This window comes from Schistocerca americana, chromosome 5 (assembly GCF_021461395.2).
Source record: "Schistocerca americana isolate TAMUIC-IGC-003095 chromosome 5, iqSchAmer2.1, whole genome shotgun sequence".
Taxonomy (NCBI): Eukaryota; Metazoa; Arthropoda; class Insecta; order Orthoptera; family Acrididae; genus Schistocerca; species Schistocerca americana.
In genome coordinates, this window is record NC_060123.1 from 318,989,575 (window position 1) to 319,011,962 (window position 22,388).

A 22,388-nucleotide genomic window follows, 5' to 3' on the forward strand; every position below is an offset into this window, starting at 1 on the left:
CTTTCAGAAATAACTTCCTGACACTTAAATCTATACTGGATGTTAACAAATTTCTCTTCTTCAGAAACGCTTTCCTTCCCATTGCCAGTCTACATTTTATATCCTCTCTACTTCGTGCATCATCAGTTATTTTGCTCCCCAAATAGCAAAACTCCTTTACTACTTTAAGTGTCTCATTTCCTAATCTAATACCCTCAGCATCACCCGACTTAACTCCACTACATTCCATTATCCACGTTTTGCTTTTGTTGATGTTCATCTTATATCCTACCTTCAAGACACCATCCATTCCGTTCAACTGCTCTTCCAAGTCCTTTGCTGTCTCTGCCAGAATTACAATGCCATCGGCGAACCTCAAAGTTTTTATTTCTTCTCCATGGATTTTAATACCTACTCCAAATTTTTCTTTTGTTTCCTTTACTGCTTGCTCAATATAGAGATTGAATAACATCGGGGAGAGGCTACAACCCTGTCTTACTCCCTTCCCAACCACTGCTTCCCTTTCATGTCCCTCAACTCTTATAACTGCCATCTGGTTTCTGTACAAGTTGTAAATAGCCTTTCGCTCCCTGTATTTTACCCCTGCCACCTTTAGAATTTGAAAGAGAGTATTCCAGTCAACATTGTCAAAAGCTTTCTCTAAGTCTACAAATGCTAGAAACATAGGTTTGCCTTTCCTTAATCTTTCTTCTAAGATAAGTCGTAAGGTCAGTATTGGATCCTTCAGACCTGTCAACCAACAAAGTGAATGATGGTCTCTAACAACTGTGGATGACCTTCCATACAGATACTGTCGTAATTTGCACATCGCCCAGATCACAGCAAGACATTCTCTTCCTGTGGTTGAGTGGTTTCTCTCGGCTTTTATAAGTGCCCTAGAAGCATAGGCTATAACCTTCTCTTTTCCATCAGAAATTTGCACCAGAACAGCACCGATCCAATACCCACTGGCATTTGTGTGTAGTTCGGTAGGTGCTCTCTCATCATACAGACCACGTACAGGGTCAGTCATCAGAGCTTTTCGCAGAACATCGAAAGAATCTTTCTGAGCACCACCACAGATAAATTTTAACAACTCTTGGAGTGGCCTAGCTTTGATACAAAAGCATTTGTTAAATCGACGGTAATAAGAACTTGATACAAGCTTTTCACATGTCTAATACTTTTGGAATAGGATATTTCGTTGTTGATCTCACCTTTTCTGGATCTGGCTGTACACCTTCGTTTGACACAGGGTGTCCAAGTATTTTGATTTCTTTTGCTCCAAAGACACACTTTCTTGGATTAAGTTTCAGTCTGCCTTGTTGGAGACACTTAAGAACGGCCCTCAGTCTTTTTGTGTGTTCATCAAATGTCTCTGAGAACACTATAATGTCATGCAAATAACCAAGACACATCGTCCACTTCGGGTGACTTGGACAATTATCCATCATCCGTTCAAAAGTTGCTGGTACATTACACAAACCAAACGGCATTACCTTAAACTCATACAGGCCCTCAGGGGTGAAGAATGGAGTTTTCTCACGATCAGCCTCATCTGCTTCGATTTGCCGGTATCCCGAGTACATGTCCATGGTTGAGAAAAACTTAGCCCCCTTCAGACAATCTAGTGTATCGTCACTTTGTGGAAGAGGGTAAACGTCCTTCTTAATTATCTTATTAAGATTCCTACAATCAACACAAAAGCGCCAACTGCCATCCTTCTACCTGACGAGAACCACTGGTGGCGACCATGGGCTCTGCGAAGGCTGAGTGATGTCATTCTTCATCATTTTCTCTACCTTGTCGCGAGTTATTCGACGTTTCGTTGCTGACACACGGTATGCTCTCTGGTGTATTGGTTGATGGCCTCCAGTACTAATTTTTGAAGAAGATGTAAGTAGATGAATGACGAACACTACCTTCACTTATCGAAAGTGTGAAACGTCCCCTTAGAACAATTATATAAGATTGTGCTTAAACTGACACACAATATTTTTAGCGCAACGGAATCTAACTTTCAATAATCCCTACACAAGAATGGCCCTGACTAACATTAACCTGTACCTTTCACAAATCACTTACCTCACAAAAATCTTCGTTACTCGAACTACTGCAATTCAGCGAGCGCCACTACTGCCAGCTAAATAAAAGATTCAAACTACGGAAAGCACTAACTACTGATAAGCATATATATTTACCTTAATAGTCATAAAATATATAGCAGTTCATGACATCCAGTCTTACAAATTTCAAAACTCCGCCATTTCTCTCCCCACATCCACCACTGCTGGCGGCTCACCTCCAACTGCGCTACGCTACGCGCTGTTAACAGCCAACTGCCCAACACTACAATGGCGAGTATTACAACAATGCCACCCAGCCACAGACTGCACACAGCACAGCCAGTGATTTTCATACAGAGCGCTACGTGGCGTTACCAATATAATAACCTAAACAGCCTACTTACATAGCGCCCACGCTCCCCACAAAAAATTTTACAAATTTCTTTTGGGCCGTGGCCAATAATGATTTGATACAATTTTTCATAATTGCAATAACAAAGATATCAAATGCACACACTTATTGATACAATGTTGGTCAAAAGCTAAAATTTTCTCACAGTCCCATAAAGACAGTCCTGATCGTTCATCACAGTAAAATTGCAGTGTTTTTCTCAAAGTCTGAGCAGTAAAAGAGAATGCACACGGAAGTAGTGGATTTCCATGCAATCTTGAAGAAGTAGTGTTTTCCTTCTAAAGGAAAGACAATGCTGACTCTTGACATGCAGACAGGTAATGGGCCACAACAGAGCAAACCCACAGCAGAGTCAATCGAAGTTTTGAAGAATATTGGTAGGTAGGTCATCACAGAGCAGACCCACTGTAGTCCTAGTAGAGATTATGGTATTGGTGGGCCACCAGAGGTGCTGACCCACTGCAGTCCGTGTAGAGATAATGGTATTGGTGAGTCATCAAAGGTGTAGACCCACTGTAGTCCTTGTAGAAATAATGGTATTGGTGGGTCATCAAAGATGCAGACCCACGGTAGCCCTTGTAGAGATGGCCAGCAGCCATCTGTTGTGACTGTGCGGGTGCACAATCACCATTGAAGAGACTTGTTGATAATATAGCAAGTCCATAACCACCATTTCTGCACTCACAAAGTTTTTGGCTGGCTGGCTCTGAGCACTATGGGACTTAACATCTTAGGTCATCAGTCCCCTAGAACTTAGAACTACTTAAACCTAACTAACCTAAGGACATCACACAACACCCAGCCATCACGAGGCAGAGAAAATCCCTGACCCCGCCGGGAATCGAACCCGGGAACCCGGGCGTGGGAAGCGAGAACGCTACCGCACGACCACGAGATGCGGGCACAAAGTTTTTGGAATTATCCTTAGAACCAGAAATGCTGTTATCCAGTCCCTTGCTGAATTAGTAACACACGTGCAAACACTAACAGTCCCAACTTCTCACATATTGTGCATTACTATGACCAACAGAAACATGTGCACTGAAATGAATGCTTACAAGTTACTTAATTTCCTGAACTGGTGTCCATTACAATTTTATAACATGAGAATACAATTACAAAGATACAGAAAACATCATTAAAAACATAATAATGCAGATAACATTTGTAGTAATACAGGCTTTACAAAACAATAGAAATAAACGTATACCTCAGTGTTACAGGAATTATGACATAAGTAAATATATATATAATAATGAGAATAGTTTTCGAAACATTAATATCACACATGAGCTTTACAACAGAACAGAATTAATAATGTCTATAAACATCTTTACAAAGAAAATGACATATTATTAATGCAAATTATATTTGAGGATAACAGTATTCCTCATCATAGTGAATGTAGCTTAGTATAGAAAAATTCTACAACATAAATTATATTAGCAGAACATGTAAAGACAGGAAAAACACAAATACACAAGAGTACACAAACACATAGCAGAATAACACAGGAGGAAAATACAGGGTTTGTTTTACTGCAGTGTTTTGCAAACAAAACTTTCTTTACTTCTCGGAGATCTCCCTTCGTTTTTCATTATTTCCAAAAAGTCCTATCTATACCTGCTTTCTGTACTTTTTTCGTATGACTTCTCAATGCATTTCTTCCAATTCATCGCAACTCATTCTCTTATACAGTCTATTCCCTCTTAAGCTAACTTAAATCTACTGAGCTCAGATGCTAAATTAAGGGATGAGGCAATGCAGCAGCACAGAACAACTAACACAATGACAAAAAAAATGGAAATTGGCAAATCAAGCAGCAGCAAATGCAATAACTTATATCTAAACATGACAAAGCTCAAGCAGAAAAAATATTGCCATGTTTAATACCTATGTCACATCTTAACACTAGAGTGATGCATCACGAGAACTTACACTAGCAGATAAGTTACCAAATCGTAAGAAAATTATTTATGCAATTCCTGTGAAGGGAAATGTCTATTTATGTGCCCTCGTTTTCTTGGAAGTAGATCATAAATTTCTTATTGACTGGATCTGTAGGCATAAAATAACTATATTAGTACATCTCTTAAATTTTATTTTAACCAATGCTGCATTGCAGCTAAAAACTAGATATTAAACAAAATGAGTAAATAAATACACAAAGCAAGCCATATGGCATTTCTCTCAACTAGCAAGACAATAGCCGTGAAATGTTTCTCATCGTTTCACTAGGCATTTTAGTAAGTATCATAAATTAAGAGCTCCACAGCACAATCACATGTTTTCAAGTTTGAACCTGTGGTATTTGCAATGCTGTCTACAAAGGAATGTCAATAGCGAGGATAATGGCCTCCCTTTTTTTTTCTCCACCTGTGCCTCTGAAAGGTACACACTAATGGCTTTTGTCCAGGCGACTATCGTGCAGCTGGGTGCCCAACACGCATTAGGTGAAGGTCACTTAACTTTCCTACCAAAATATTTATGACAGCAGTTTCCGCTACAGTGTCAGTCTCTTATAAAAAAAATTTCACAGGTTGAGAATTTGCGTTACAAATGTGTAGAAACAAAATCCTATAAATACAAGAGTGTCCAAAAAATTTTCAGTGGTATTGTGATACATTCACACATGTACACACATTTCATAATTCTAAAGTACGATTCTTGGTTTCCAACATCCTTTTCCACAAATCAGAGTCCCTAACCATTACTCATTATTCCTTACCTTATTATACATATACATGTTCGTCGACACTTCTTCAATATTTCATCATAAGAAATACGTAGCATAATCAAATTCCTCATATATGGTATCATCATCTTATTGATCATAAACATACCTCAACAGCATAATACATATCGTCGTTGTAATAATATCATAACATCTCAGTCAATTCTCAAAATCGTCGTAGCTTCCTCCAATAATTTCAAAACGTAAAAAAATTCTCTGCTCATTTCAATAGTGTCATCTACCTCATACGTACTTTAAAATCATGCTCCCTTACCAAATATATCATTCATAGCTCTCATAGTATCACAATGGTTCACAAAGTACAGACAAAATACAATTTCGTAAGTGTGAAGTTACCCAACTGTGTAATTGCGTAAACATGTGTCACTGATGTAGTAAAAAAATGTTTATCTCTCAGTTAAATGATCAGATAGCTCTGTAATTTGTGTGTTAGAGAAATATGGTACCGATGTGTAGGGCTTCTTGTGATTGCCAAACACATGGTACACAAAGTAAGCATGTACCCCCCTGAGGATTAATGTAACTATACCCTGAGGTGTTACAGATTACAGCAATGGAATGAAATGTATCACGGAAAACCTTTGTATCATTCTACTTCAAATATCTTTAAAAATAAATGTTTTAAGTACAAAATTAATTACTCAAATGCGTGTCCTGTAGCGCTAAATGTGCGTCTTGCTGTAAGACAATCTCTGTGGAAGTGTCGTAGTTATCGTCCTCTGAAAGCTAAGTTCTGCAGAAGCCAATGTACTTACCTCATGATAAACAAAAGTGAAATGCTTTGCGTATAGATATTTTAGTTATTACGCTTATTGCCATGATGAAGAAAGTACTGTGCTGTAACGTATTGTTGTGCTACAGAAAAGGCAATCTCATTGTAGCTATACCACAAAAGTTACTACTAAAACATATTTTACTTTCCAGAATAATTCAGAAAAACTGTGCAGATATAAAACAGATACACCGCAACAGCAACAATGTAAATCGTGTCACATATTAGTAGCGTCATGATATAATCGTGTAGCTGTCAAAGAAACCAAATGCTAAGTCATCGGTAATCTCACATAAAGTACTTTAAATAAAGAATGTCTTTTCAAGTAAACCAAAATGTTGCATTAAAATCTCATTAACAGTATATGTTCTAAGTATGTAAGCCGTATATTCGTTACATAATCGTGCAACTAACAAGGAAGAATGTACAAATAAGAACACCTGTGTCATCTGTTAACTATAACAATACTTTCGTAATTACTTGTCTAAGTTCCCTAGGTTCTTGAATGGATAGTTAACTTTAAAACATAGTTGCATGTTAACAGTTTGTAAGTGTGACAAAGAGTACCAGTAACGTGAAGTGAAAGATTTTATGGCAAAGACTAAGTTAAAAGCCAGGTTATCTCTCAGTAATTGGTTTTACATGTGAAATATGGTGTAAACCTCTACTCTTCCTAGTATGCAGAGATTCAGTTTCAACGCAATTATCATGTGGTATACATTGGTAAGGAATACTGGAATTTATCTCAAGGTTAGGTTATGTTATTTTTCTGAAGCCCAGCCGGCGCACGTGGCTACCTATGGTGCGAGTCATTGTGTTTCTTTGTTGGCGTGTGTCGTTATTGAGATTTGGAGACCTAACTTCTACAAATTCACCTTGTTGAGAGGGCCCTGCTCTGTTTGAATCCCGCCAGTTCTGATGCAATTCAGCTCTGTTGTTACGATCATACCGTCTGTCATCATGTCGGTAGATTCCACAGTTTCTTTCTTGTCGGTCACGTGGTGGACAATTTTTCCCTGAATCGTAACTGCGTGCTGAACTGTTGCGTCTGAAGTTATTCTGTCTCCCATGATAATAATAGTTCTGTTGCCATATTGTCTGTTTCTATGATTGTCTCTGTCATATTCATTACTACGGAAATGCAATCTTTCTCTGTAATTATTACTACTCTACCAATGGTTATCATACGGGTGGTGTCTGTTTTGGTCAATATTTGTGTTGTGAGAATACACTAGTCCTGTCTATTTATTATTTCTGTCATCGCGGAATTGTGATGGATGAGACCTGTAATTGTTGCGCTCCTGTTTTCGCGTTCCGCGATTGTCAGTGTCAATTTCCAATTCTTGTAACAGTCCCTGAAAAGCTTCAATGTTGTCTTTGCAACGTCCTGCCAAAATAATGTGTCGTAAATGTTCAGGCAATTTGATTAAGCGAATGCGGATGAGTTCTGAGGGGCTGTATGGGTTTGACAGGTACTGATTCTTGTGCAACATGTCTTCAAAATATTTCACAAGACTGGAAAATTCAGATTGTTCGAAACGTTTCTTCATTATGATGCTATGTTTTACTCGGTCTTTTGTAGCTTGAGACCAATAAGCTGAGAGGAAGGCATGATAAAATTCTCCTTCACTGTGACAATCGTGAATGACCGATCGCATTCTTACAGCTGGTTCATTCTCCAAGTAGCCACACATAAATTCTAACCTGTGCTCCAATGACCAGTTGGGAGGAAAACAACGAGAGAATTGATGGAGCCATGCTTGTGGATGAATGTCGTTGTCAGAATTCTTAGATGTTTTGAATTTACGTGTAGTAATGAACAGCTTATAGTCAAAATCATCGTGTCGGCGAGTCGCATGTCAATCATTGTTACGTCGTTTCGGCGGTTCCATCTTAAAATTCGGTGCACCTTAAAAATTTCTTTCATAATTCCCGAAATGCCCTGTGTTATTATTTTGTGACTTTTCCATATTTCTAAGTTCCTCTTCCCGTGTTGGAGCGCGAGTGTCCTCAGAAATATGTAATTCTTGTATTACTTGTGCCAACTGATCTTATACTTCCCGGATTTCTCTTTTGTACTGTGTATTAATTTGATTTTGATTTTGTTTGAATTTTCTAATTTGTTCACACTCTTCAGTGTGCGTGAAGGCTACAGGTCTTGTGTCATTCAGATCATCATCTACCTTTGTAGATAAGTTGGTGAACTGATCTGAAAGTTCGGCTACTTTATCCGATAGTGAAATTATTTCCTCTGTGTGTTTTTCTGAACCAAGTCTCAGAGTGTCAATTTGTGTTGAAGTCGTATCAACTGTGTCCTTTAACAGAATCGGTAGATGCAATTCAACCAATTTTAGCTTGCAAGGTCTCATGATTTTCATGAACAATAGTTTGCAGTTCATTTATGGCTGCTTCGTGATTTGTAATGCATTTTCATGCCGCGAAAAAGTAGGTTGAAAATGCTCACAAATTTGTGTTTTTATGTCATTACAGACTTTTTGACATTTCGATTCAGTGTTATGTAGCTCAGTAGTTAAATCTTCACGTGTTTGTTCAAGTGTGGTGTCTAACTTTTGAAGTTTTTGCTGTGTTTGTCTCTGATTTTGTTCCATTGTGTCTAACTGTTGCTGTGTTTGTCTCTGGTGTTGTTCCATTGTGACTAACTTTTGAAGATTTTGTCCCATTTGTTTCTGATTTTGTTCAGGCGTTGTCTAACTTTTGTAGCCTTTGTCCCATTTCTTGCATTAACTGTAATAACAATGCACTGGTGTCTGAAACATGTTCCTCAGTGCTCTTCGGCAGTGAAGTTGCACCGGCAACATTCACATTTTGACAAGCAGAAAATGTGTCTTGACTTATTTGAGAAAACGGTGAGGACCCAAAACCTGAATCTACAGTATTTTCAAGATTGTGTGCTGTCATTTCGGATTCCTGAGGCGAGCTGTTGCTGACCGATCGATCGATAATGCTTCCCTGTTCACTAATTGTTTCACTGTCTACACCATTATTTGCCGCCCGCTCCATTTTCCTATTCACAATTACCAAATTACTACTTTGAATAGTAGTTAATTCATTACTCGGTGGCGCTAACACTCTGCTTTCGTCTTCACTGTCATTTCTCAGTTTACTTTGGAGCCTAGTATTACGTTTTCCACACGCCATTATTGTCACATTAACACAGAAAAGCACAATTGGAAGAGTAAAATAAGAAAACACATTAACATAGCACTGAAAATAATATCTAGTTAATTGCAAGCGCAGCTGCGAAATACTTGGTGCAAATCTACATGCATGCCACAACTGTTTTACTGTACAAGAATGAAAGACTGTAACTACAAAGGAGATTCTCTCTACAATTACGCGCTAGCAATAAACAAAATCTACCCTAATTACGCAAACTACAAGAAAAAATCAGAAGATTCCAGTGAGGTATCCTCGGCTAAGGATCGACATATGAAACGTCCCCTGGGCCGGCCGCGGTGGTCTAGCGGTTCTAGGCGCTCAGTCCGGAACCGCGCGACTGCTACGGTCGCAGGTTCGAATCCTGCCTGGGCATGGATGTGTGTGATGTCCTTAGGTTAGTTAGGTTTAAGTAGTTCTAAGTTCTAGGGGACTGATGACCACAGATGTTAAGTCCCATAGTGCTCAGAGCCATTTGAACCATTTTTTGAAACGTCCCCTTAAAACAATTATATAAGACTGCTTAAACTGACACACAATATTTTTAGCGCAACGGAATCTGACTTTCAATAATCCCTACAAAAGAATGGCCCTGACCTATACCTTTCACAAATCACTTACCTCACAAAAATCTTCGTTACTCGAACTACTGCAATTCAGCGAGCGCCACTACTGCCAGCTAAAGAAAAGATTCAAACTACGGAAGGCACTAACTACTGATGGGCATAGTTAGCAAATGAAAGATTTTAATAGAGAACAAACAATGTATTTACCTTAATAGTCACAATGTATATAGCAGTTCACGACATCCAGTCTTACAAATTTCAAAACTCCGCCATTTCTCTCCCCACATCCACCACTGCTGGCAGCTCACCTCCAACTACGCTACGCTACGCGCTGTGAACAGCCAACTGCCCAACACTGCAATGGCAAGTATTACAACAATGCCACCCAGCCACAGACTGCACACAGCACAGCCAGTGATTTTCATACAGAGCGCTACGTGGCGTTACCAATATAATAACCTAAACAGCCTACTTACAAGTGTAATTAGATGCATGTCAAACACTAACTTCACTTAATGAAGGTTTATTCAGCACTTTCACATATAAGAGCGCGGAGCAAACTGCCTCCAGCCTGAATACATACGTTATACAGGGTGTTACAAAAAGGTACGGCCAAACTTTCAGGAAACATTCCTCACACACAAATAAAGAAAAGATGTTATGTGGGCATGTGCCCGGAAACGCTTAATTTCCATGTTAGAGCTCATTTTAGTTTCCTCAGTATGTTCTGAACTTCTTCGATTCACCGCCAGTTGGCCCAATTGAAGGAAGGTAATGTTGACTTCGGTGCTTGTGTTGACATGCGACTCAGTGCTCTACAGTAGTAGCATCAAGCACATCAGTACGTAGCTCAACAGGTTAGTGTTCATCACGAACGTGGTTTTGCAGTCTGTGCAATGTTTGCAAATGCGGAGTTGGCAGAAGCCCATTTGATGTATGGGAAAGCACGGGGCATAGCCGTGGCGCGGTACGTTTGTATCGAGACAGATTTCCAGAACGAAGGTGTCCCGACAGGAAGACGTTTGAAGCAATTGATCGGCGTCTTAGGGAGCACGGAACATTCCAGCCTATGACTCGCGACTGGGGAAGACCTAGAACGACGAGGACACCTGCAATGGACGAGGCACTTCTTCGTGCAGTTGACGATAACCCTAATGTAACGTTGACCACGTCACTTTATGGAGAGTGCTACGGGAGAACCAGTTGTTTCCGTACCATGTACAGCGTGTGCAGGCATTATCAGCAGCTGATTGGCCTCCACGGGTATACTTCTGCGAATGGTTCATCGAACAATGTGTCAATCCGTATTTCAGTGTAAATGTTCTCTTTACGGACGAGGCTTCATTCCAGCGTGATCAAATTGTAAATATTCACAATCAACATGTATGGGCTGAAGAGAATCCGCACGCAATTGTGCAATCACGTCATCAACACAGATTTTCTGTGAACGTTTGGGCAGGTATTGTTGGTGATGTCTTGATTGGGTCCCATGTTCTTCCACCTACGCTCAATGGAGCACGTTACCATGATTTCATACTGGATACTCTACCTGTGGTGCCAGAACATGTGCCTTTACAAGTACGACACAACATGTGGTTCATGCACGATGGAGCTCCTGCACATTTCTGTCGAAGTGTTCGTACGCTTCTCAACAACAGATTCGGTGACCGATGGATTGGTAGAGGCGGACCAATTCCATGGCCTCCACGCTCTCCTGACCTCAACCCTCTTGGCTTTCATTTATGGGGGCATTTGAAAGCTCTTGTCTACGCAACCCCGGCACCAAATCTAGAGACTCTTCGTGCTCGTATTGTGGACGGCTGTGATACAATACGCCATTCTCCAGAGCTGCATCAGCGCATCAGGGATTCCATGCGGCTGAGTGTGGATGCATGTATCCTCGCTAACGGAGGACATTTTGAACATTTCCTGCAACAAAGTGTTGGTCACGATGGTACGTTCTGTTGCTGTGTGTTTCAATTCCATGATTAATGTGATTTGAAGAGAAGTAATAAAATGAGCTCTAACATGGAAAGTAAGCGTTTCCGGACACATGTCCACATAATATATTTTCTTTCTTTGTGTGTGAGGAATGTTTCCTGAAAGTTTGGCCGTACCTTTTTGTAACACCCTGTATACACAGCTACAGAACATTCCAGTACAATGATTCTTGATATTTTCTGGATACTTCTAGAATGTACTCGAACCGAAGATAGAAATTAAAATTTAACAGTGCAGGTGAGTTTTGAACTCACGACTCTCCTTACAACTGTCCAGTGTCGTAACTACTACACAACAGTGACTATGCTACTTAGTTTCTTCAGAGACAATATTTCCATAATTAAAAATTTGAAAGTAGACACGCCCAAAAAGTGAGCTTCAAACACAAAATGAACACTGATCGTTCGTTTTCATTCTTCTACTGTGGGGTCTGTTGATCATAACCTACGGTAAAAATGAGAGATGGAGCTTACACTGTTGTCTTAAATGCATATATGATTTCCGACTCCACTGGGAGAAGTGCTTGTCCTGATGAAGTAACAGAAATCAGAACTTGCACTGAAAAATTTAAGTGTTCATTTCTCCTACGTACTGTCTGCGAGACGAGAGGTAGACAACAAAACAAATCTACATCTACATTGATACTCCGCAAGCCACCCAACGGTGTGTGGCGGAGGGCACTTTACGTGCCACTGTCATTACCTCCCTTTCCTGTTCCAGTCGCGTATGGTTCGCGGGAAGAACGACTGTCTGAAAGCCTCCGTGCGCGCTCTAATCTCTCTAATTTTACATTCGTGATCTCCTCGGGAGGTATAAGTAGGGGGAAGCAATATATTCGATACCTCATCCAGAAACGCACCCTCTCGAAACCTGGCGAGCAAGCTACACCGCGATGCAGAGCGCCTCTCTTGCAGAGTCTGCCACTTGAGTTTATTAAACATCTCCGTAACGCTATCACGGTTACCAAATAACCCGGTGACAAAACGCGCCGCTCTTCTTTGGATCTTCTCTATCTCCTCCGTCAACCCGACCTGGTACGGATCCCACACTGATGAGCAATACTCAAGTATAGGTCGAACGAGTGTTTTGTAAGCCACCTCCTTTGTTGATGGACTACATTTTCTAAGCACTCTCCCAATGAATCTCAACCTGGTACCCGCCTTACCAACAATTAATTTTATATGATCATTCCACTTCAAATCGTTCCGTACGCACACTCCCAGATATTTTACAGAAGTAACTGCTACCAGTGTTTGTCCCGCTATCATATAATCATACAATAAAGGATCCTTCTTTCTATGTATTCGCAATACATTACATTTGTCTATGTTAAGGGTCAGTTGCCACTCCCTGCACCAAGTGCCTATCCGCTGCAGATCTTCCTGTATTTCGCTACAATTTTCTAATGCAGCAACTTCTCTGTATACTACAGCATCATCCGCGAAAAGCCGCATGGAACTTCCGACACTATCTACTAGGTCATTTATATATATTGTGAAAAGCAATGGTCCCATAACACTCCCCTGTGGCACGCCAGAGGTTACTTTAACGTCTGTAGACGTCTCTCCATTGATAACAACATGCTGTGTTCTGTTTGCTAAAAACTCTTCAATCCAGCCACACAGCTGGTCTGATATTCCGTAGGCTCTTACTTTGTTTATCAGGCGACAGTGCGGAACTGTATCGAACGCCTTCCGGAAGTCAAGAAAAATAGCATCTACCTGGGAGCCTGTATCTAATATTTTCTGGGTCTCATGAACAAATAAGGCGAGTTGGGTCTCACACGATCGCTGTTTCCGGAATCCATGTTGATTCCTACATAGTAGATTCTGGGTTTCCAGAAATGACATGATACGCGAGCAAAAAACATGTTCTAAAATTCTACAAGAGATCGACGTAAGAGATATAGGTCTATAGTTTTGCGCATCTGCTCGACGACCCTTCTTGAAGACTGGGACTATCTGTGCTCTTCTCCAATCATTTGGAACCCTCCGTTCCTCTAGAGACTTGCGGTACACGGCTGTTAGAAGGGGGGCAAGTTCTTTCGCGTACTCTGTGTAGAATCGAATTGGTATCCCGTCAGGTCCAGTGGACTTTCCTCTATTGAGTGATTCCAGTTGCTTTTCTATTCCTTGGACACTTATTTCGATGTCAGCCATTTTTTCGTTTGTGCGAGGATTTAGAGAAGGAACTGCAGTGCGGTCTTCCTCTGTGAAACAGCTTTGGAAAAAGGTGTTTAGTATTTCAGCTTTACGCGTGTCATCCTCTGTTTCAATGCCATCATCATCCCGTAGTGTCTGGATATGCTGTTTCAAGCCACTTACTGATTTAACGTAAGACCAGAACTTCCTAGGATTTTCTGTCAAGTCGGTATATAGAATTTTACTTTCGAATTCAATGAACGCTTCACGCATAGCCCTCCTTACGCTAACTTTGACATCGTTTAGCTTCTGTTTGTCTGAGAGGTTTTGGCTGCGTTTAAACTTGGAGTGGAGCTCTCTTTGCTTTCGCAGTAGTTTCCTAACTTTGTTGTTGTACCACGGTGGATTTTTCCCGTCCCTCACAGTTTTACTCGGCACGTACCTGTCTAAAACGCATTTTACGATTGCCTTGAACTTTTTCCATAAACACTCAACATTGTCAGTGTCGGAACAGAAATTTTCGTTTTGATCTGTTAGGTAGTCTGAAATCTGCCTTCTATTACTCTTGCTAAACAGATAAACCTTCCTCCCTTTTTTTATATTCCTATTAACTTCCATATTCAGGGATGCTGCAACGGCCTTATGATCACTGATTCCCTGTTCTGTACATACAGAGTCGAAAAGTTCGGGTCTGTTTGTTATCAGTAGGTCCAAGATGTTATCTCCACGAGTCGGTTCTCTGTTTAATTGCTCGAGGTAATTTTCGGATAGTGCACTCAGTATAATGTCACTCGATGCTCTGTCCCTACCACCCGTCCTAAACATCTGAGTGTCCCAGTCTATATCTGGTAAATTGAAATCTCCACCTAAGACTATAACATGCTGAGAAAATTTATGTGAAATGTATTCCAAATTTTCTCTCAGTTGTTCTGCCACTAATGCTGCTGAGTCGGGAGGTCGGTAAAAGAAGCCAATTATTAACCTAGTTCGGTTGTTTAGTGTAACCTCCACCCATAATAATTCACAGGAACTATCCACTTCTACTTCACTACAGGATAAACTACTACTAACAGCGACGAACACTCCACCACCGGTTGCATGCAATCTATCCTTTCTAAACACCGTCTGTACCTTTGTAAAAATTTCGGCAGAATTTAACTCTGGCTTAAGCCAGCTTTCTGTACCTATAACGATTTCAGCTTCGGTGCTTTCTATCAGCGCTTGAAGTTCCGGTACTTTGCCAACGCAGCTTCGACAGTTGACAATTACAATACCGATTGCTGCTTGGTCCCCGCGTGTCCTGACTTTGCCCCGCACCCGTTGAGGCTGTTGCCCTTTCTGTACTTGCCCAAGGCCATCTAACCTAAAAAACCGCCCAGCCCACGCCACACAACCCCTGCTACCCGTGTAGCCGCTTGTTGCGTGTAGTGGACTCCTGACCTATCCAGCGGAACCTGAAACCCCACCACCCTATGGCGCAAGTCGAGGAATCTGCAGCCCACACGGTCGCAGAACCGTCTCAGCCTCTGATTCAGACCCTCCACTCGGCTCTGTACCAAATGTCCGCAGTCAGTCCTGTCGACGATGCTGCAGATGGTGAGCTCTGCTTTCATCCCGCTAGCGAGACTGGCAGTCTTCACCAAATCAGATAGCCGCCGGAAGCCAGAGAGGATTTCCTCCGATCCATAGCGACACACATCATTGGTGCCGACATGAGCGACCACCTGCAGATGGGTGCACCCTGTACCCTTCATGGCATCCGGAAGGACCCTTTCCACATCTGGAATGACTCCCCCCGGTATGCACACGGAGTGCACATTGGTTTTCTTCCCCTCTCTTGCTGCCATTTCCCTAAGGGGCCCCATTACGCGCCTGACGTTGGAGCTCCCAACTACCAGTAAGCCCACCCTCTGCGACTGCCCTGATCTTGCAGACTGAGGGGCAACCTCTGGAACAGGACAAGCAGCCATGTCAGGCCGAAGATCAGTATCAGCCTGAGACAGAGCCTGAAACCGGTTCGTCAGACAAACTGGAGAGGCTTTCCGTTCAGCCCTCCGGAATGTCTTTCGCCCCCTGCCACACCTTGAAACGACCTCCCACTCTGCCACAGGTGAGGGATCAGCCTCAATGCGGGCAGTATCCCGGGCAACCACAGTCGTAGTCCGATCAGGGGATGCGTGGGACGAGCTGGCCGTCCCCGACAAACCCCCATCCGGACCCCCACAGTGATGCCCATTGGCAACAGCCTCAAGCTGTGTGACCGAAGCCAACACTGCCTGAAGCTGGGAGCGAAGGGATGCCAACTCAGCCTGCATCCGAACACAGCAGTTGCAGTCCCTATCCATGCTAAAAACTGTTTTGCAAAGAACGTCTGAACTAATCTACAGAGAGTGCAAAATAATCGACAAAATTTAAACGGTTATTAAAATACAAGATTGCCTAGTAAATGCAGTAATGCTGCTACTTGCGCACTGCTGACACTGCTCGGCGGCGGAAGGAGACTACGCGAATTTACACTATTCAGGTACTAAAACGCGATGCTACAACTCTCAAATACTATAATACGCCCGAAATTTATGAATTAAACAATGCAAGTACCAAAAACATGCAAAGAAATTAAGAATTAAACTATGTAACAAATGAGTGAGCTAGGAGTATACGACTTGCTGCTGCAGCTGCTTATCCAACGGCGGCAGGGAGCACACTGACTGCGACCAACCGACACTGGCCGTTCAAAACAAAACAGTAGACAAACGACTACGCGAATTTACACTATTCAGGTACTAAAACGCGATGCTACAACTCTCAAATACTATAATACGCCCGAAATTTATGAATTAAACAATGCAAGTACCAAAAACACGCAAAGAAATTAAGAATTAAACTATGTAACAAATGAGTGAGCTAGGAGTATACGACTTGCTGCTGCAGCTGCTTATCCAACGGCGGCAGGGAGCACAAATATTAAGTAATACAGAACAAGACAGCTTAAAAATTTCTATATCTCCCATTATAACAATGATTCAATGCAGGAACAAATCTATGACAGTACTGAATGTACTATGCAAGTTATTACCTACTGAATGTACGATGCAAGTTATTACCTACTCCTGAGCATGGCCAGTTTTGTATGGATTGCAGTGCAGGACGTTTCATAGAGTTTGAAGCACCCTGAACAATGGCCCCGTGCTCTGTGTTTGCACAGCACCTTTCACACTTCCTGCAGGTCTGTGGCCATATTTTCTCCTAACGTAGGATCAATAGGTCTCCCCCCTCTGCCGCATTACAATTCAAAAGAACTTGTTTTATCCGATTTGGCAATCCTTTTCTCCAGACCCTTGACAGATATTGGACTAACAAGTCGGTTTCATACCCCTGAATATCAGGACCTTATGCCAGCTGTTTCTCTACCGCTCCACTCTCGAACGGTGCGAGGGAAAAACGAGCGCTTAAATTTTTATGTGCGAGTCATGATTTGTCTTATTTTATCGTGATGATCATTTCTCGCTATGTAAGTGTGTGCCAACAGAATGATTTCGCAATATAAGGAGAAAACTGGTGATTGAAATTTCGTGAGAAGATCCCGCCGCAACGAAAAATGCCTTCCTTTTAATGATTGCCACTCCAATTCACGTATCATGTCTGTGGCACTGTCTCCCCTCTTTCGCGATAATACAAAAACGAGCTCCCCTCCTTTGTAATTTTTCCATGTCGGTCCCACCTGATGCGGTTCCCACACCGCACAGCAATACTCCAGGACAGGGCGGGCAAGCGTGGTGTAAGCAGTCTCTTTAGTAGACCTGTTGCACCTTCAAAGTGTTCTGCCAATGAATCGCAGTCTTTGGCTTGCTCTACCGACAACATTATCTATGTCATTGTTCCAATTTAGGCTATTTGTGATTGTAATCTCTAAGTATTTAGTTGAATTTACAGCCTTCAGATTTGTGTGACTTATTGCGTAGTCGAAATTTAAGTGGATTTCTTTCAGTGCTCATGTGAATAACTTCACACATTTCTTCTTTCAGGGTCAATTGCCACTTTTCGCACCATACAGATATCTTATCTAAATCATTTTGCAATTCGTTTTGTTCATCTGATGACTTTACAAGACGGTAAATGACAGAATCACCTAAAAACAATCGAATAACGGTACTCAGATTGTCTCCTACGTCGTTAATATAGAAAAGAAACAATAGAGGGCCTGGCTATAACACTTCCTTGGGGAACGCCGGATATTACTTCCCTTTTACTCCATGACTTTCCGTCTATTATGAACTGTGGCCTTTCTGACAGGAAATCAGGAATCCAGTCGCACAACTGAGGCGATATTCCATAGGCACGCAGTTTGGTTAGCAGACACTTGTTTAGCAGCAGCAAGGGTTCCTGCGTTGAGACTGTCATGCTGAACGTCCCAGGAGGAAACTCAGGAGCAGCCGTGTACCCGGCGTCTATTATTCTACATATTCGGCTGCTTAGAGGGGCATCTAGTGGTAGAATTTTCGTATTTTTTTTTTTCCATACGGTTTTCCGCTTCTTCGATAATATTCCGTTCAAACTTGACGCCGTTCTGAGCTCTGAGCGATCAATTATTTTGATTCTTTTTTTTATTCTGTTTTATTTTATTTTACAGCTTTTTGAAACCGAAACTTTAATTATAATCACCTTGTACAATCACCTGAATCAGTGAACACCTATGTACTTCCAAGCTCATTTATGAAGCTAAGGCAGACAATTTTTCATACATTATTCTGTGTTTTATACCCCTTCTGATGATACCTTAAAATTCAGGAACTGGATCCAAGAACCACGTTACATACATTATTTCCTACCGGTAAATATACGAGGTTTGATTGGAAAGTTTTAAGAATGGGCTTTTAATTGTACAATGGTGGTACTTAAATGCTACTCTGATGCATCTCCTTGAAAATAGTCCCCTTCTGACTGAACTCACCGGCTCAAACGTTGTTTCCACTTTTGGAAACATTCCTGGAAATTTTTTTCCTGAAGTGTGTTAAGGACGCTCTCCGTATTTGTATGAATGTCTTCAGTCGAGTCAAATCGCTTCCCTTTCAGTGAAAATTTCATTTTAGGAATCAGGTAGAGGTCCACAGGGCCCAATTCAGGGGAATATGGCGGTTTTGGAAGCACAGGAATTTTGAATTTGGTCAAAAATTCAACGATGGATAAGGCACGGTGAGCTGCAGCACTTACGTGGTGTAGCACCCAACTCAGATCTTCAGTTAAAATTGATTGAACTGCATAGAAATTTAAATTACTTTCATCAGCCATCTCCCTAACTGTAATTGGCATGCTCAGGGGATAGCTCCATGACGTAGCAAAATCGGCGCAGAAATTGGTGCCACGTATCTCCATTGGTGGAACAGTAGTGCTTCGGCAATACAGTGGAATTTTCCACCGGTATTCGAGCTGCTGATTGGCACGTTTAACCACGGCCACTGTGGTGGGGGCGGGAATGTTCTGTGTTCCGCTTGTACAGGTGCTCTTGGTAGTGTGGAGTCTCGCCTTTTGGTCGGAGTAGGTTACAAGACTGAGCTCTCGCTGCTCTGGACAGGCTGCCTTCCGTTGGCTGTCGAATATAATATCTTGTAACTGTTTGACGAAGTTGCTGAAGCTTCGACTTCAACGTAACTTTCCAAGTACAGTTGGCAATTGAGCGTTCTGTGTACAAGTGGCCTATGTTGTCGGTCTTGAGCAGTTTCGGCTAAAGGTGACTGTATCGGAGTTACTGTGGGACTATGCTTGTTAAAATCAATAACTGTACCGTCAGTGATTGTGTGGCCAGCCTTCTACGTCTCCCTCAGAGGCGCATTTGTATTACTAGGAAGTCTTTAGCCTGGAAAAACCAGATCAGGATAATCTGTTTCGGTCTATACTCGCGACATTATCATCACTACGACGGGACGTCGAATCAACCAGCCATCGCCTCCGGTATGCCTGATCGTGTCCTTGCAGGTAAGAAGACATCTTGGTAATGCTTGTTCGCAGCACCGGCAGATTAGGGAATTTTTCTGTGTGATAATCAGAGCTCAGCAGAGCGCGCCTGTTCCCGTGTTTTCTAACGTGGTTCTGTCTTGGGTGTTCATTGTCTGAGTTCTCACTACTGTAGCAGCAATTAATGTTTGGTTGGTTGGGTGTTTCTCTTAAGATTTGAGTTGCAAGGAATTGGTTCCACATACCGCTTGGTCATAAATGTCACAAGCTAGTTTATGGACAACCTCGCTTTCACAGCATTGATTTCAGTATCCAGTTTGACGTATTGTAAATGTTTCATGTGTTGTGTTTATTATTTTGAGTTTAACCGTAGTAAATCAAATTGTTATTTTGGACAGAGCTTTCATTCTGTAGATCGGTAGAACAACCATTCCATTTCTCACCACGTTAATGAAACTTTCCTTTATCTATTTAATTTCTATCAAATTAAATTATTGCAGGTGACAAACTCTTTTCTACTCCACTTGCACGGTCGATTACAGTCAGTTCGCGTTTCTTCTTAATCCATGTGCAACAGCAAAAGTCGGAGTTAGAAAAGGGGGGGCTTAGAGTATCATTTCCATATGAAGATTCTAGACGAATTTAGTGTTCAATACACTGATAGCCCCGGCACCTCGCAATTTCATAAGAATCTATTTTTGGTAACGTTTTCACTAGCCATAATTTATTTTCTAGTTTTAGTCAAGCACGTTTCGTCACTGCAACTCCATTCCCAAGTACTACTGTATAGCCATAAACAATTTTGTGTACAACGTACGTTTGTAAAGCGTCACCTAATTTTTCTTCGAATGTCCGCTCTCGCAATTTCGCCTTACTTGTGGCGAGTGCCACAAGAGTTTCCTGAGAATTTTCGTAATTATCTCGCACCAACTAAACAATCGTGTGACGAAACGTGACTTTCTACGCTGGATGTTCTCTCTCTCTCTCTCTCTCTCTCTCTCTCTCTCTCTCTCTCTCCCTCCTCTTTGTTAATCCTATGTATGACAGACTGAAGAAGAAAGATGAGTTACATTTCCTTAAGATTCCTCCTGTGATATCATCCAGGCATCCGCTTTTCTTACAAATAACTTCATGTTACCATTCCACCATTCCATTTTCGGTCAATCCACAATATTTTATTGATTTTACTTTTCCCAGTGAGTTTTTACCTCTCCAGTGAGTTTTTACCTTTCCGGCGAGCTTTTGCCAACAATGTAGTCGAAGAGTAATGCAGCTCTTTGCTTATTATCATCCTATATTTATTTATTGCTTATTTAGCTCGAGTAGATTATGACCTTAAGGCTCTGTCTTACATCTGACCAGAAACAACACATAACAAAGATGTTACAAAAACATTCACAGAAATAATAACAATAATAATGCTAATAGTAACTGACAATAATAATTATAATGAAAATAACTGACACTAATAGTAATAATGATGATGAGAATTGACACTAATAATAATGATGACATCCGAAGGAACATTGCGTTGTTCTTCTTGAGAATACTGGGACTGCAGTATTGTGTTTACCCGCCGAAACCAGGCAGCGAATTTCAATTACAATAACCTCCCCTGTACGGGAATCACATAATTTGTGTACTAGTACACGTTGTGACGCAGAAGCAATGACATGGAAGTTTGGGTGTAGCCGTGAGCGTGCACGGATGGCCAAAGCGGTTAGCGCGATTGCTTGGGTAAAGAGGGAAATCCGGATTCGAGTCACGGTCCGGCACAAACTTTCGTTCCCGTTATCTCCTTATATAGCTGGTGGTTGTTTGCATTCACAACAGCGAATACATGTACGACGGTAGTCACCACGGTGCTAGTTCTTTCGGACATGCATGCGTGACTAAGAGAACATTGCTTCGCTCTTCTTGACTACAAAGACGCTGCAATACCGTATGATATACAGGGCGGTCCATTGATCGTGACCGGGCCAAATATCTCACGAAATAAGGGTCAAACGCAAAAATTACAAAGAACGAAACTTGTCTAGTTTGAAGGGGGAAACCAGATGGCGCTATGGTTGGCCCGATAGATGGCGCTGCCATAGGTCAAATGGATATCAACTGAGTTTTTTTAAATAGGAACCCTTGTTTTTTATTACATATTCGTGTAGTACGTAAAGAAATATAAATGTTCCCACTTTCTTCGCTTTGTGATAAATGGCGCTGTAATAGTCACAAACATATGGCTTACAGTTTTAGACGAACAGTTGGTAACAGGTAGGTTTTCAAATTAAAATACAGAAGCTAGGTACGTTTTAACATTTTATTTCGGTTGTTCCAATGTTATACATGTACCATAGTGAACTTATCATTTCTAGGAACGCATGCTGTTACAGCGTGATTACCTGTACATACCGCATTAACGCAATAAGTGCTCAAAATGATGTCCGTCAATCTCAATACATTTGGCAATACGTGTAACGATATTCCTCTCAACAGCGAGTAGATCGCCTTCCTCAATGTTCGCACATGTGTTGACAATGCGCTGACGCATGTTGTCAGGCGTTGTCGGTCGA